Below are 15077 nucleotides of genomic sequence, written 5' to 3'. Positions count from 1 at the left end.
ATGTTTTATTTTAAAAAGAACAAATAACAAGAAAACAACAAAACCTGGGAACTAAAAAATGTATTCCCTATTATGTATTCCCTATTAAAAGAATATAACAATTCCTGAAGCAGGTAAGTTAATTGTGTGTATCTCTTGTAGGCTCTTACTATGAATATCCCTATCCTATCCCTCCAGCCTTCTCGCTAAAATGAGCCCCGGCTACCTTTTAAACCCTCTGTCTCTCCAGAATCAGGTAAACACTCTATCTCTCCAGAATCAGGTAAACCCTCTGTCGCTCCAGAATCAGGTAAACCCTCCATCTCTCCAGAATCAGGTAAACCCTCTATCTCTCCAGAATCAGGTAAACCCTCTATCTCTCCAGAATCAGGTAAACCCTCTATCTCTCCAGAATCAGGTAAACCCTCTGTCGCTCCAGAATCAGGTAAACCCTCTATCTCTCCAGAATCAGGTAAACCCTCTGTCGCTCCAGAATCAGGTAAACCCTCTGTCGCTCCAGAATCAGGTAAACCCTCTATCTCTCCAGAATCAGGTAAACCCTCTATCTCTCCAGAATCAGGTAAACCCTCTGTCGCTCCAGAATCAGGTAAACCCTCTGTCGCTCCAGAATCAGGTAAACCCTCTGTCGCTCCAGAATCAGGTAAACCCTCTGTCGCTCCAGAATCAGGTAAACCCTCTATCTCTCCAGAATCAGGTAAACCCTCTATCTCTCCAGAATCAGGTAAACCCTCTATCTCTCCAGAATCAGGTAAACCCTCTGTCGCTCCAGAATCAGGTAAACCCTCTATCTCTCCAGAATCAGGTAAACCCTCTATCTCTCCAGAATCAGGTAAACCCTCTATCTCTCCAGAATCAGGTAAACCCTCTGTCGCTCCAGAATCAGGTAAACCCTCTATCTCTCCAGAATCAGGTAAACCCTCTGTCGCTCCAGAATCAGGTAAACCCTCTGTCGCTCCAGAATCAGGTAAACCCTCTATCTCTCCAGAATCAGGTAAACCCTCTATCTCTCCAGAATCAGGTAAACCCTCTGTCGCTCCAGAATCAGGTAAACCCTCGATCTCTCCAGAATCAGGTAAACCCTCTGTCGCTCCAGAATCAGGTAAACCCTCTATCTCTCCAGAATCAGGTAAACCCTCTATACTCGACTATACCAACTGAGAGCAGGTAACTTAAAACCAAGCACTTTAAAAGATTCTTCCTTATTTCCCCACACAATGTATCTTTATGCCAATTACTATATTATATATGTGTATTCATTGATACATATATACATAAACCACAACTACTTTTACATTTCATTAAATTGTCTTAAGCCAGCATTCCCAAATTTCTACTCCTCTCCCCATCTTTTCCCCACTAATTCAATGGCCCACAGGAGATTTCATAAGCGCCCTTCAACAATATGGCCTCACTTTGTTTTAGTTGTTACAAACATTAATACAGTCAATAGTTTCACAATTAAAGCAATAAGCATTATTACAACCTACAGTCTTTGGTTATTTTTTCTACTTATGTGTTTTAATTTTCCCTTTCGACTGTTGCGGCACCATCTGTGTATCACCCAGGAAATGTGCACCTTTCCCTGATGAGCACGTCTTTCAGTACTGGCAACCAGGGCCATAACCACAGCTGACATTCTATCAAGGTCAAAGACTGGGAAAGCTGCAAAACATAAAAAAAATAAAAAATAAAAAAAATTCTCCAAATGCAGAATTGCACACTATAATGGCCTCAAGGCAAACCCTGTCGACCTAGTTTTCTTAAAGTACAGATCCTACAGGATTTCTGTTTTCTTTTAATGGCCAATCAAAAAAACACAAATGTCTGAACATGGTTGTTTTCTGTGGCATCAAACCTGGAAATGAACATATTCAGTCAGACTTTAGGACCTTTATCATGTGCAGTATAAGATGTGTATAATTTCGAAGGTGCTTTAGGCACCGGCCATATTTGAAGAGGAAGTTGCATTGCAGAAAGCTAATGATCGTGGCACATTTGAGTCACTTATTTGTTAACCTCTGCCTTCAGGAAAGCTACAAATTGCAGCAGCTTCTTTGAAAAAAAAAAAAAAAAAACATCATGACCGTTTTCCTTTATGTCTGCACCTGCCATTCCGAGCAGCTCTTGTACAGGTATGGAAAGTAACAAGTTAGACACAAATTGAAAGAGCAGCACACAAATGAAAACAACTGCGAATTTGATATTGTCATATTGGGGCATCTCTGAAATTGAAGCGAGAGCCAAAAAGGTCAATCTTGGACACATGCCTGCTGGGAGCGTCAGTGATGCTAGGGTTACATTGATTTATAGTGTCTGTCACAAAGACGGCCGGAGTGGGTGGCGTCAGACCAGAAACAGGAACACAAACGACAGAGAGATGGGGTTTTGGTGAGGCTGAACGCGTGATCGCGTTCAGCATTTAATAAACAGAACAGAAAATAAAAGGTTGGAACAGACAAAAACACTGGACACGGCACTTGTAGCCAAAAGAAACATATAAACAAAACGGACTACACAGACAAACGGTGCACGGACAGACAAACAGACAAACACGGTGAGTGAAAACAACTACTAATTCTTACTCTTTTCATTAACATTTACCTCCGCTCCAATCCCGTTCTCCACTCACCGAACACCTAACCCCGACTGAGTGAAACTGTGCATCTATATATACTGTTGTGCTGGGATTCAATTACTAATTAATTACTCACTTGAATCCCAGCACGTGAATTCATTACGTGCAACCCCGTGCCACACATTATACACATTTTATCTGCACGTGAAGTGATGTGCCATCCTCGTGCCTAAATATAATTATACACTTTAAACACACGTGAAACACAGACCCGTTTATATCCCGTGTACCAATCTATACACCAACATTAACATACGCACGCATATACACAACACAGAACACACAAATGCACACAGGGCGGGGCACTTTGCCACATATACCCCCCCTTGTGCGCAGCACACATGGCCTCAACGGCCACCTCCCCCCTTAAATACCCAGCAGTCCAGGCCAAAGTCTCGGGCTGGGAAGGGAGGCTTTAGTGGGCCCATGGCTGGACATGCTGTCAGCTCCCCTGCCGGTAGTGGCACGGCTGACAGCATGCTGGTCCCGTCCTGCAGCGAAAAAGCTGCGGGGGCAGGTGGTCCCCCGACCTCCCCCTTCTTCATAGCCGGCAGCTCCCTCCTGTGGGGCTCCGGCCACAAGAACTCCTGCAGCGAAACTGCTGCTGGGGAAAGTGGTCTCCAGACCTCATCCCCCTTCTTCGTGGCCGGCAGCTCCCCTTTCTGGGGCTCCGGCCCCCGTACTCCCTGCGGAGGTACGGGCAGCAGAGGCAGCTCCAGCTCCTCTGCTCCAGGCGGTGGCGGAGGCAGAGGCAGCTCCAGCTCCTCTGCTCCTGGCAGTGGTGGAGGCAGAGGCAGCTCCAGCTCCTCTGCTCCTGGCGGTGGTGGAGGCAGAGGCAGCTCCAGCTCCTCTGCTCCTTGCGGTGGTGGTGGCGGAGGCAGAGGCAGCTCCTGCTCCTCTGCTCCTTGCGGTGGTGGTGGCGGAGGCAGAGGCAGCTCCTGCTCCTCTGCTCCTTGCGGTGGTGGTGGCGGAAACAGAGGCAGCTCCAGCTCCTCTGCTCCTGGCGGTGGTGGAGGCAGAGGCAGCTCCAGCTCCTCTGCTCCTGGCGGTGGTGGAGGCAGAGGCAGCTCCAGCTCCTCTGCTCCTGGCGGTGCTGGCTCCCTCTGCTGTGGCGGCTGGGCATGTGCGCGCCGTGCTGCCTTCAGCAGCATAGCGAGAGGCTGCTGGGGGACACCAGCATCCTGCCCTTCTCCCCCCAAAAAATTTTCAGGGGGTTGAGCCTGTAACCCCTCCCCTTCCGGCTCTTGGGGCTGAACCAGCAGGCATTTCCCCTCTGCTGGTGGCTTGGGTCCCAGAGCTGTGGAAGCCCCGACTTGCCTCCCTTTGGGCTGTGGACGCACCGACTCCTCCCTTTTGGGCTGTGGACGCACCGACTCCTCCCTTTTGGGCTGTGGACGCACCGACTCCCCCCTCTTGGGCTGTGGACGTTCGGCCTCCCCCCACTCAGGCGTAGGACGTTCGGGCTCCTCCCACTCAGGCGTAGGACGTTCGGGCTCCTCCCACTCAGGCGTAGGACGTTCGGGCTCCTCCCACTCAGGCGTAGGACGTTCAGGCTCCTTCCGCTTGGGCTGTGGACGCTCAGGCTCCTCCCGTTTGGGCTGTGGACGCTCAGGCTCCTCCCATTTGGGCTGTGGACGCTCAGGCTCCTCCCATTTGGGCTGTGGACGCTCAGGCTCCTCCCATTTGGGCTGTGGACGCTCAGGCTCCTCCCGCTCGGGCTGTGGACGCTCAGGCTCCTCCCGCTCGGGCTGTGGAGGCAAAACCAGCAGGCATTCACCCTCTGCTGGTGGAGATGGGGACAGCAGGTACTCACCCTCTGCTGGTGGAGATGGGGACAGCAGGTACTCCTCTGCTGGTGGTCCTGCTACCTGGGCTGCTGTTCCATTTATGGTTGCCACCAGGTAGCTGAGGACAAACTCCACACCTTCCTCCAAGGTGTTTGGGGTGTGTTCCTCCTGATATGCCTCCCATCTCTCACAGTCCATCATCCACAGAGCCCGGACGACCATGGGCAGAGACTGGGCCTCCAGCCCAGCATTCTCCAGGAACCAGCCCCGCAGTTTGATGGCGTCTTCTGCCATTGACTCTCTTTTTTTCTTTTTTTTTTTTCCCCCCAAAAAAACTGCGGTTCCCGCTCTGGCCTGAGCCCTGGAGGCGCTGTTGTCCCGGTTCTGACACCACGTGTCACAAAGACGGCCGGAGTGGGTGGCGTCAGACCAGAAACAGGAACACAAACGACAGAGAGATGGGGTTTTGGTGAGGCTGAACGCGTGATCGCGTTCAGCATTTAATAAACAGAACAGAAAATAAAAGGTTGGAACAGACAAAAACACTGGACACGGCACTTGTAGCCAAAAGAAACATATAAACAAAACGGACTACACAGACAAACGGTGCACGGACAGACAAACAGACAAACACGGTGAGTGAAAACAACTACTAATTCTTACTCTTTTCATTAACATTTACCTCCGCTCCAATCCCGTTCTCCACTCACCGAACACCTAACCCCGACTGAGTGAAACTGTGCATCTATATATACTGTTGTGCTGGGATTCAATTACTAATTAATTACTCACTTGAATCCCAGCACGTGAATTCATTACGTGCAACCCCGTGCCACACATTATACACATTTTATCTGCACGTGAAGTGATGTGCCATCCTCGTGCCTAAATATAATTATACACTTTAAACACACGTGAAACACAGACCCGTTTATATCCCGTGTACCAATCTATACACCAACATTAACATACGCACGCATATACACAACACAGAACACACAAATGCACACAGGGCGGGGCACTTTGCCACAGTGTCCCATAATGAAACCCTTGTAAAGCAGTCCAACAACCACAGAAAGTTAACTCAACACAATGTTAAACATGAATGGATAACAAAACACAGTGCATATTGCATTTTGGTGTAGATAAATAATAAATATAGCCCATTAAATTGTAATACTAATACCTATGTATGCATAGACATACATGCATAAAGACACAGTAATTAGAGACACATAATGTGAAGTGTTACCATGTATCCTGTATAAATCTGATTGAGTTTTCATCAGTATATTAAAATCGCATTTACAACATTAAAAGTAATCTCATTTTGAAGGATCTGAGAGATTACCCTACACACCTATACCTACTAACCTACTGTAGTGACTGTATCCTGTGTTCAGCCTCATGCTTCAGTCTGTTTCTTCTCCAATTGGTCGTCTCACATCTGGTAAGCCTGAAATCAAAGGGTGTAACTAAACAAGGGCCCACATCACCAGCCCACCAATACTGTCTGCGCTTGCTGCCATCCACCTCTGCAGTGCCAGCTCAGAAAGAGCCAACAGAAAGTGAGACGATGGAGAATGTATCGCTCGTTTATGCTGATGCAGCAGGAAAAGCTTTACTTTGCTGAAGGTGTGCAATGTCACCGCCCTGCTTTTAACCTTGCTTTCGATTGTGCCTCTTCACACCTTTAAAAAAAATACATGCATAATAAGAAGAAATGTAAGTAAAATACACCACCCACTCAGTACAATATTTAAATCTGCTATATACTGAGTGCTGCAAAGTATTGAGAAAAAACTGCTGTTGTACGGTATGCATTTAAATGCACTCTACATATAATTACGATATACAGTATGCCACATGCCAAATCACAAAATACCTCTTCTGTCGAAAAAACAAAATGCTGTACATCTAGTACTATTAAAAAGGTTCAACAGTATTGGATGTGATGCACCAATCACTATCACCAAGCATTGAATTATCTTCAGTTCATTTGGAAAGCCCTATACCCCCATGTGCAGGCGAGCCTGGCTTATTTGCATAGTGATTAAGATGCGCACCAGTAGCCAGTTCATGCCTAGCTACCACTCTGCTACAGAACATCACACTTAAATAGTGCTAAAGAAGACCTATACCAAGTTTCTTTCCAAATGGACCATTAACCATCCAAACGGTAATGCAGATAGTCAGATTGGGCTGTGTGACGGGATACTCCCCGCCCTTGTGCATATTATGATTTGTATTTTCTTTTTGTTGTTTTATTATGTTTTACGTTTGACAGGACGAGCGAGGTGCCGTCCGCCATTATGTGTTATTATTTTAAAATACCTTGTGAGAATGCGTGACTGATCAGTTACTGAGTATATAGCTGACAGTCACGCATACTTAATAAACTCGTGTAGACTATGGCTGAGGGGTTAATAAGATAATTAATAGCCAGTTAATCCCTCAGCCATAATATAAAAGACCTGCAGCTCTGGCTGCATGGGGGTGGAGTGTTCAAGAGTAGAGAACGGGAGTAAGAGGAGGTAACATAATTATTAAAAGAAACAATTGCTATGTGTGCTGGTTTTGAACAAGCACGATACTTGTTTTAGTTATTTTCTTACCTGTCTATTTTGTTTGGCCAATGGGACATTTTGTTTTGTGAGTCTTTTGTTTTGTTTACAACCTTTTATTTAATAAAAGAAAAACGAGTGCATTTGCATCTCTCACTCCGTAATACAGCCTGTGACTTCCGTTCATTTCCTGGCCTGACGTCACCACCAGTCAGCCTGGTCACAGGCTGCCATTAGTCGTATGTAAGGTGCATTAGATTGAGCTAGTTTACTTTAACACCATCTAAAGAAGGACACTAGATTCACTTAAATTACTTGACTTAAATTATTCGCCCACAGTCAAATGGAACAAAATTTATGAAATGTAATTTATAGATTTAAATGTTATTAGTCTCTCAAAGTGCATCAGCAGATGACAGGTTTGTTGTAAAGCAATTTTCTCAGGGGTTGAAAAACTGAAATATATATTTAAGTACACAATAATGTGAACACACACAAGAATAGAGAAACAAAGTATCCATTATTTCTTCATTTCAATCGATTTACCATTTACCCCAGTAATTTTGTTAATGGCCCTCTAATTATGGCCACATTTTTTATCTGTAAAATAATTTTAAGTTCTGAATTGTCCTTTATTAGAAAATCAGGTAAGGGGTTGTTAAACATTTTTGAGAACATATCAATCACTTCACAAAAGTACATATAAACATTTTTTTTAGAAATGAAAATTCAGTCCAGGGAAAGACAATATTAACCCTTTGCGGTCCATTGTCGGACTGGGTCCGACATTGCAATTATTCCTCACAGGTCCTTTGTCGGACTGGGTCCGACATCATTATAGCAACGCAATAAACGGGTGTTTAGTCGTTTTTTCTCCGGAAAAAGCCGAGAAAACCATTCAATTGCCGAGTGGTAGCGACAGGAGCCGAGACAAGTCGGAAAAAAAAAAAAAAAAAAAAAAAAAAGGCGTATTTCATGAATAGTCATACATGGTATCAGGTATCAGATAATGGGCGTCCATAGTAAACAAGCTGGCTAAGTGCGTCAGCGCACTGAGACTATCATGGACATTTGCAGAGCTTTTTTCAGATGTTATAGTAATAAAATAATGACTTGGATCGCATTATTGAGGAGTTTGGTGATAAAACGAGTGATCTGGAGATGATCGATCTGTATGAATGACTATTTTTATTATTATTATTTATTTCTTACACAGCTGAACGCTATAGCAAACAAAAGGCTGGGGCGGGGCTGGAGATGCCTAGTGTGTGCTTTGTTGATATGCAGGGCCATTTAAACCCGTTTGACTGTGAAAAAAAATACTTTTAAACACCGCGTATAAAATTAACTGCGCGTGTGAAAATTAATTAGACCTGGCGTGCCTGACGCGCGATTAATAAATGGACCGCAAAGGGTTAACACTAAAATGACCGCGTTTATACGCATACTTAGAACAACCATAAGTGGTCAATTTGACCGGCGTATTAAAAACAATATAAATATTATAATGAAAGGACAAACAATTGAATATAAGTCGTAGTTTTATTCAGGAAGGTCATATAAAGGTCATACTGGCTACATCCCAAATGAGACAGACACCGTCAGCTGACCTTGTCTCGTGTATGCTGGGAAGCGCTGCGCTGGAGGATTCAAGCCTTTCACCTGCGTGAAGGTGTAAGAATGGGAGTGATCCACAACCGTCAGGTGGTGACGGCAGACGCATCCAACTCGGTTTGGGGTGCGATCTAGGCAGGCAGAGGAATCCCTGGGTCCTGGACATCCCTGCACATAAATGCGCTTGAACTGCGAGCAGTTCACCTCACTGTCCAGTATTTCCTTCCAGTGCTCCAGAGGAGACATGTCCTTGTCCTCATGGACAACATATCTGTAGCAACGTATGTCAACCACTAGGGAGGACTTTAGTCCCTGGGGTTGCACTGCATAGCCTTTCGGCTAAGGAACCTATTATCCCTCCAGGCTGTTCATCTCCCTGGTGTGGTGAATTGGGCGGCGGACCCCCTCTCGAGGGAGGGTCCTCATGGCATTTCCCAGTCCTCTTTTTCTCGTGTGTTGCCAGTTGTGCTCAATGTATTTTTGAGACAAACACCCAAGTACCTAATTTTCACTTAGTATACTTACAAGCCCTGAAAACAAGTTTCTATGACATTTCTGGTCTTCCCAGTGTGTTGGGAGCAATAGACTGCACACATGTGCCACTAACCCCTCCAGCTCATTCTGAGCATCTGTATAGGACCGTAACAGGGGAGATCTGTGATATCTGGTGCATGCATGGTTCTGCAGGAAGAGGGCAGCAGCCTCATAAGATCCGCCTGTCAGTCATGGCGGTGACACAGAGAGATGGGGAAGAAGGTGTGTTGACTTTCCCTCTCTCTGAATGGCTGAGAGGCGGGCATTGGGGGATTGAATAAACCAGTCAGTTGCAAAGGTATCTGGAAATGTATCCTCACAAACAATTATGTTGTATAGATGTTCAGTATTCAATTATTTATACTGCTAAAAATCCTGCATGTCTGCATGATTACAAGTTTGCAATGTTTCCTGCCTGCTTGTCCATTAAGCTGAAATCTACATCATTTCTATTTTAGCAGCTGTCTGATGCACAACCCCAAGCTTGCTTTTCTGAACTCAACTTAGTAACAATTTCTGACAGAACTTCTGGGCATTTACCAGAGGTCTGCTATGTCTTAGTTCAGTCTTGTTTCCTGACATGAACTGTTAAATGTTTAATACATGTTAGTCACAGATAGGTATGACGGCCTGACCCAGATTGTTCCACATCAAGAGAATGCTTCAGGGTGTTGAATTGGCCACGACACAAATTGCTAAGTAGCTTGTGGGAATTCATTTTGTTTTCATAGACTGTTTCTGTAGAATAGAAGGGATGATCTCTTTGTTAATGACTGTGGTCAAGGGGTGTCAGCACTCATCGGAGGTGGTGTGATTTCTTATTGATATCTGATTGGGATATGTCTTGCATACTGTACAAAATGCATTTTTTTTCTGCAAAAACTCCCTATGCGTCAGTTCTTTACATGACATTTTTACTACTCCGTGGTATTCCACTACTCATTTTCACAGCAACATTGTCTTGTAAGGATTCCTGAAATTCTGTATGGATTCTTCTGTGAATATTTATGTCATTCACAACATGGCAACTAGGACTAACTATGCACCCATTTATTTTCTTTTTTTTTTGTTTCTAACCAGCAGTGTGAACTGTGATTGGATGGATTGTGAATTATTGATTGCCTTTACAAAATACATATCTTTGGCGATGAAACAAAACAAGGAAGTGAAGTGAGACAGTGTGTCTTTGAAGGCTTTACTATGGGATTTTATTTGATGAAACAAACTGAATTCTGGACATAAAAGTGAACACAGAAAATGCAGCGCTGTTAGAATGAAATGCAAGTGGGTGCTTTGTTACTCCATGACTTACATACAGATTCAAGACGCTTTGAATAGGCACAATGTCCCAGAGGTATTAACTCAACACCTGTCCTGTGTTTTTACGCACTCAGGACCTTATGGAGCTTTATCAACTGCATTACATTTGACTAAATTATTGCTTTTGTGCACAACAGACCTGTGGTGCTGTTACTTCTTAAAGAGCAAGAAGCTTCAAATGTCATGTTTATTATTATTATTATTATTTATTTCTTAGCAGACGCCCTTATCCAGGGCGACTTACAATCGCAAGCAAATACAAATACATTCAAGTGTTACAATATAAGTCATACAATAAGAACAAGAAATACAATAATTCTCAAGTGTGACAAACCACAATTCAATAATACAGCAGATAATAGTGATAGTTACATCAGGATATGATTAAGTACAAAATACTACAGATTAAACACTTGGGAGATTACAATATTCTGAGGTACAGGATTAAATGCAGTAAAATAGGGGGCAGATAAGAGCAAAATAAAGCATATTTAAATGAAGGGTGATAGTGTCCCAGGATACAACAGAGGAGTTCTACAGGTGCTGTTTGAAGAGGTGAGTCTTAAGGAGGCGCCGGAATGTGGTCAGGGACTGGGCAGTCCATGTTTAAATATTTATCTCCAAAATGTAATTATTATAATGTTTCTGTAAAATCCCCCTTTACTTGGCTTGGACTGTGCCTGTATGGAACACCCTTTCTCATTCCATTCAAGTCATATGAAAATATGACCTATCAAGTGTCAGCCCCACCTACACTATCTCTATGTATATTTAGAGTAGCTTAAAGGTCATTTTGTCATATCATTATGAAATCTTCAGCCAATCTAAAAACAAGCCCCAAGACAGGTAAAAGGGGATGTAGAGAACAATGGTATTAACTCAACATTGGTTCAATAGAACACAGAGACACTCAGAATTATTGCAAACTGCAATAATTGACTGGAACGTATGTGTATTTTTACCACTGTTGTCATGCAAGACTAAAACCAGAAGTGCTCAAAAAACAATATGAGTAATTAGACTTGCACTTGAAAAAGCAGCAAATACCGTTACAAATACCTGGTACTCGGGACACCCCATAGCAATGCGTTTATTCTAAACACTAAACACTGTTCTCTAGCACTTTAGTAAGAGAAAGACTGGTAGCCTGCTGCTTCTGTTCAGGGAAGCTAAAATGCAGGAGGCATATGCAATTTTATTATATAACAGATGTTGTGCAATAATAAGGGTGTGCTCTACCGCAGTCCAGATGAAAAGATGTACAACTAGTTATAAAACTGCTGTCTAACTTAGCCTCTCAACTTGCTAGAAACAGCTCTTTTGCAAAATCTGATGAACAAGAGAAATTCCTTCGCATACCTCCTGTATGGCAATTTCCAGTACATATTAATAATGAACATTCACTGAGGGTTCTGTCCCTCAGCTAGATAGGTGTAAAAACAATCATCACAATGTAATGATCAGTTTATTTCTATTCAGTTTTCACTTATATTATTTCTGCTGAGGATTATGTTTTTTAAAGACTTGCACTTCAGCTTCTGCCCATATCACAAAAACCTATACTTGTACATGAGCTAATCATACCTCCCTCGGGGTGTTCTTCTAGCTGCTCGTTGGGTGTTGACAGGTCTCGTGGATGTACTGCACTGCAGCTTGTAATCTGTTCTGTGGTAAGTTTAAAAAAAAATGCATAACAGCTAAACTCTTTGCATTTCATGTCAGTACATAAAAAAGTTAAATCAATTAAAAAGCCTTTGCTACTTTACCTTATTTTTTTTATAGCTGATAGGAAACATTTTGTGAAATACTGTTAACTTGTGAAAGCCTGTTTGTAAGTGCATTGGTTGCATAGATAGACAATTAACTTTTAACATAGACTAGGATACAGCACTGCATAGCCAATTCAACAGTTTGACTTCCATATACATACAAGCGAGTGCATATATTAACTTAAATAAATATATAGACATGTAAGAAAATGAATAGTTTTAGTGCCGTATCATCTCATTCAAAAGACTTGATGTGTTTTCTTTGACAGGTTTCCAAAAGCTGCAGATACTGTCGAAAGCGATAACACTTTTGAAAAGTAAGTGAACCGACTTGCTTGATACAAGATTCCCATTGACAGCGATACAGTGTAGAGGTCAAATACAGAGATAGCTCAGGTATGCTATTTTACACACTGTGTTGTTAGAGAGTAAGGTATTAGCTGTAAGGCAGGTGCACTATTCAGTGTATGATAGCAGACTTATGCTTTACAGCCCCACTGACTCGTTGGAGTACGAAGATAACATTTCAAGAAGACACTTTTCGGTTGGTGCCTTCTTTAGTACACAGTAGAATTTTAACTGAGGGTTTTGATGTTATGAAGGGAGTACAGATATGACAGGGTTGAAGGCACTCAGCTTGTGATCCTGCAGTTACATCGAAAGCCACGAGTATCCTTTTGCTGCTGCTTCAAAAAAAGACAATAGCAGGCTATCTGGATAACATTTTTGGAGTGCAGTGGGTGCACTCTGAGCAACTAGCAACCAATGCCTAATAGTGCAGCGAAAGTGCAGTACCAATCCCTTACTTAAATCCCTGCACCAAACTTTAGCCTTAGGAATCAGAATGTAGCTGATTGTTCTGAGTGGCAGGCTAAGCTAGTTCATCAAGAGGGCCACCTAGACCTATTACATGTTTTTTTTTAGACATTTAACTAACTATTAAAGTGCTTTTTAACTTTTTTTTTTTATTATTGATTTTGTTGTTTTGTTGTTGCATATTTTAGTTTCTTTATCTTGGGGTTTACGCCATTTTTGTTGTGCGTCTTTGATTAAGACTCAGGAGCCGAACTTTATAGAGTTAGAACCAGAAAACCATCCTACTAATATTCTTTACTCAGAACAGACAGCAAACATTTTTTTTTCCCCCTGTATCAAATCCAATGTAATATGCTGCTGATTTCCAGGAGCTCCTTCTCTCAGAGTAGCCAGTTCAAATCATTCAGATAAATTAATTGACAAAATACATGACAGATGGCTGTACGCAATCATTAACAAAGCATGAATAACTATGAGCCATTCAATTGGAGCTATTTTATAATGTCCATAAATAAGTTGTGATCCTTACGTTGAAAGTTTCTAATTATTTTTACTTTTTGCCTAATATGAAAAGAATAATATGTCATAATCCTGATTTATAAACTTTCTCACAACAAACCGGTTATTTTTATGACTCTATATGGAAGACAAACTACCAAGTAATGAGATTTCTTTTATTTTATCACATATGAATAAAAAGTCTCAGACATTTTACATGGCTCTACATGAATCATGTTGAAAATGTATTAGAATATCTGCACACATCCATAGTTTATCAAAGTAGCTGTACATTTTTTGATCATGCACAGATCAAATCAAGACAACCACATATTAAATCACAGCAATCATAGAACCTGTCACTTAATGGGAATTCCTTTTCTTGTTTCAGTCACCCAGATTTATGTCAATCAATAGCACTCTCTGAACCTGAGGGGAAAGTAAAGTGCCTGTTAATTTATCTTAGATTTCAAATATAACTTCAAACCGATGAGACATAGTATACTCTGAAGCACATAGTATACTCTGAAGCACATAGTATACTCTGAAGCACACATAGTATACTCTGAAGCACATGCCAGTTCATCATGTTCTTCTAATACCAAGTCCAATTGTTTGTTATTCAATATACTTATTCAAAATTATTGTGTCCTATCTGTCACAGTCCGCATTGTGAACATGATAACTGCCTTGAATTTGACCATTGTATGTATTTTATCTTTAAATTTACGGCCTTGGTACGCCACTAAAAATGCCAGCACCCCAGACGAGAGGAAAATCACCTTCCAATTGGCTTTTCAAATTGCCATTGATAGGTACTCAATTGGAAACGTGAGGAAGACCACTTGTTTTGTTTTGAAACCAACATGTTATGAATGGATTTATAGAATCCCTGCTGATAAATAAATACTTCTTAAAGTTAATATGAGTATGAGTGTATTTTCAGTACACCCCCATTTAATAGCCTCCCCCCCCCCCCCCCCATAATGAAAGAGAATTTTCAGAATGTCAAACAGCTCACAGTGCAAAGATTATGTGGACCCACTGTATTCGTTCATACCTTTTTGTTTGTCACATACTGTTAAGTTTCAGCTGGTTTAGACTGGAAACCCATTCTTTTGATTATAATATTATACAACTGAGTTTGAACCCCAGGCTCTTGTCAGTTTGATTGAACTCTAATGGTTTGCTTAAAGAAAAAGCCTGGAATCTCTCACCGACCTCCTCATTATCAGTGGGGTAACAATGATGCTGGTAATAGAGGACCGGTATACTGTAATAAGATCATAGCTTACTGCGGTACAACATTCAGCGATGAAACAAAGACCAGGAACATCTCCTACGAACTAAGAATGACAAGTAATCTTGAATATAATATGTAATACAGTACTTTGGAGATTCCCCTTTATGTTCACTTATGCAGTACTGGGTTTTATTTGAGGATACCAAATGAAGCAAGTTCTGAACAAGTAATGTAATCAAAAACCTTGGGGTTCAAAGAAAAAGTGACTTTTATGTGACAGGTTGCAGGGATTGCTGT

The sequence above is a fragment of the Acipenser ruthenus genome, chromosome 7 (assembly GCF_902713425.1).
Source record: "Acipenser ruthenus chromosome 7, fAciRut3.2 maternal haplotype, whole genome shotgun sequence".
NCBI classification, from domain to species: domain Eukaryota; kingdom Metazoa; phylum Chordata; class Actinopteri; order Acipenseriformes; family Acipenseridae; genus Acipenser; species Acipenser ruthenus.
Note: the sequence above shows the minus strand (reverse complement) of the source record.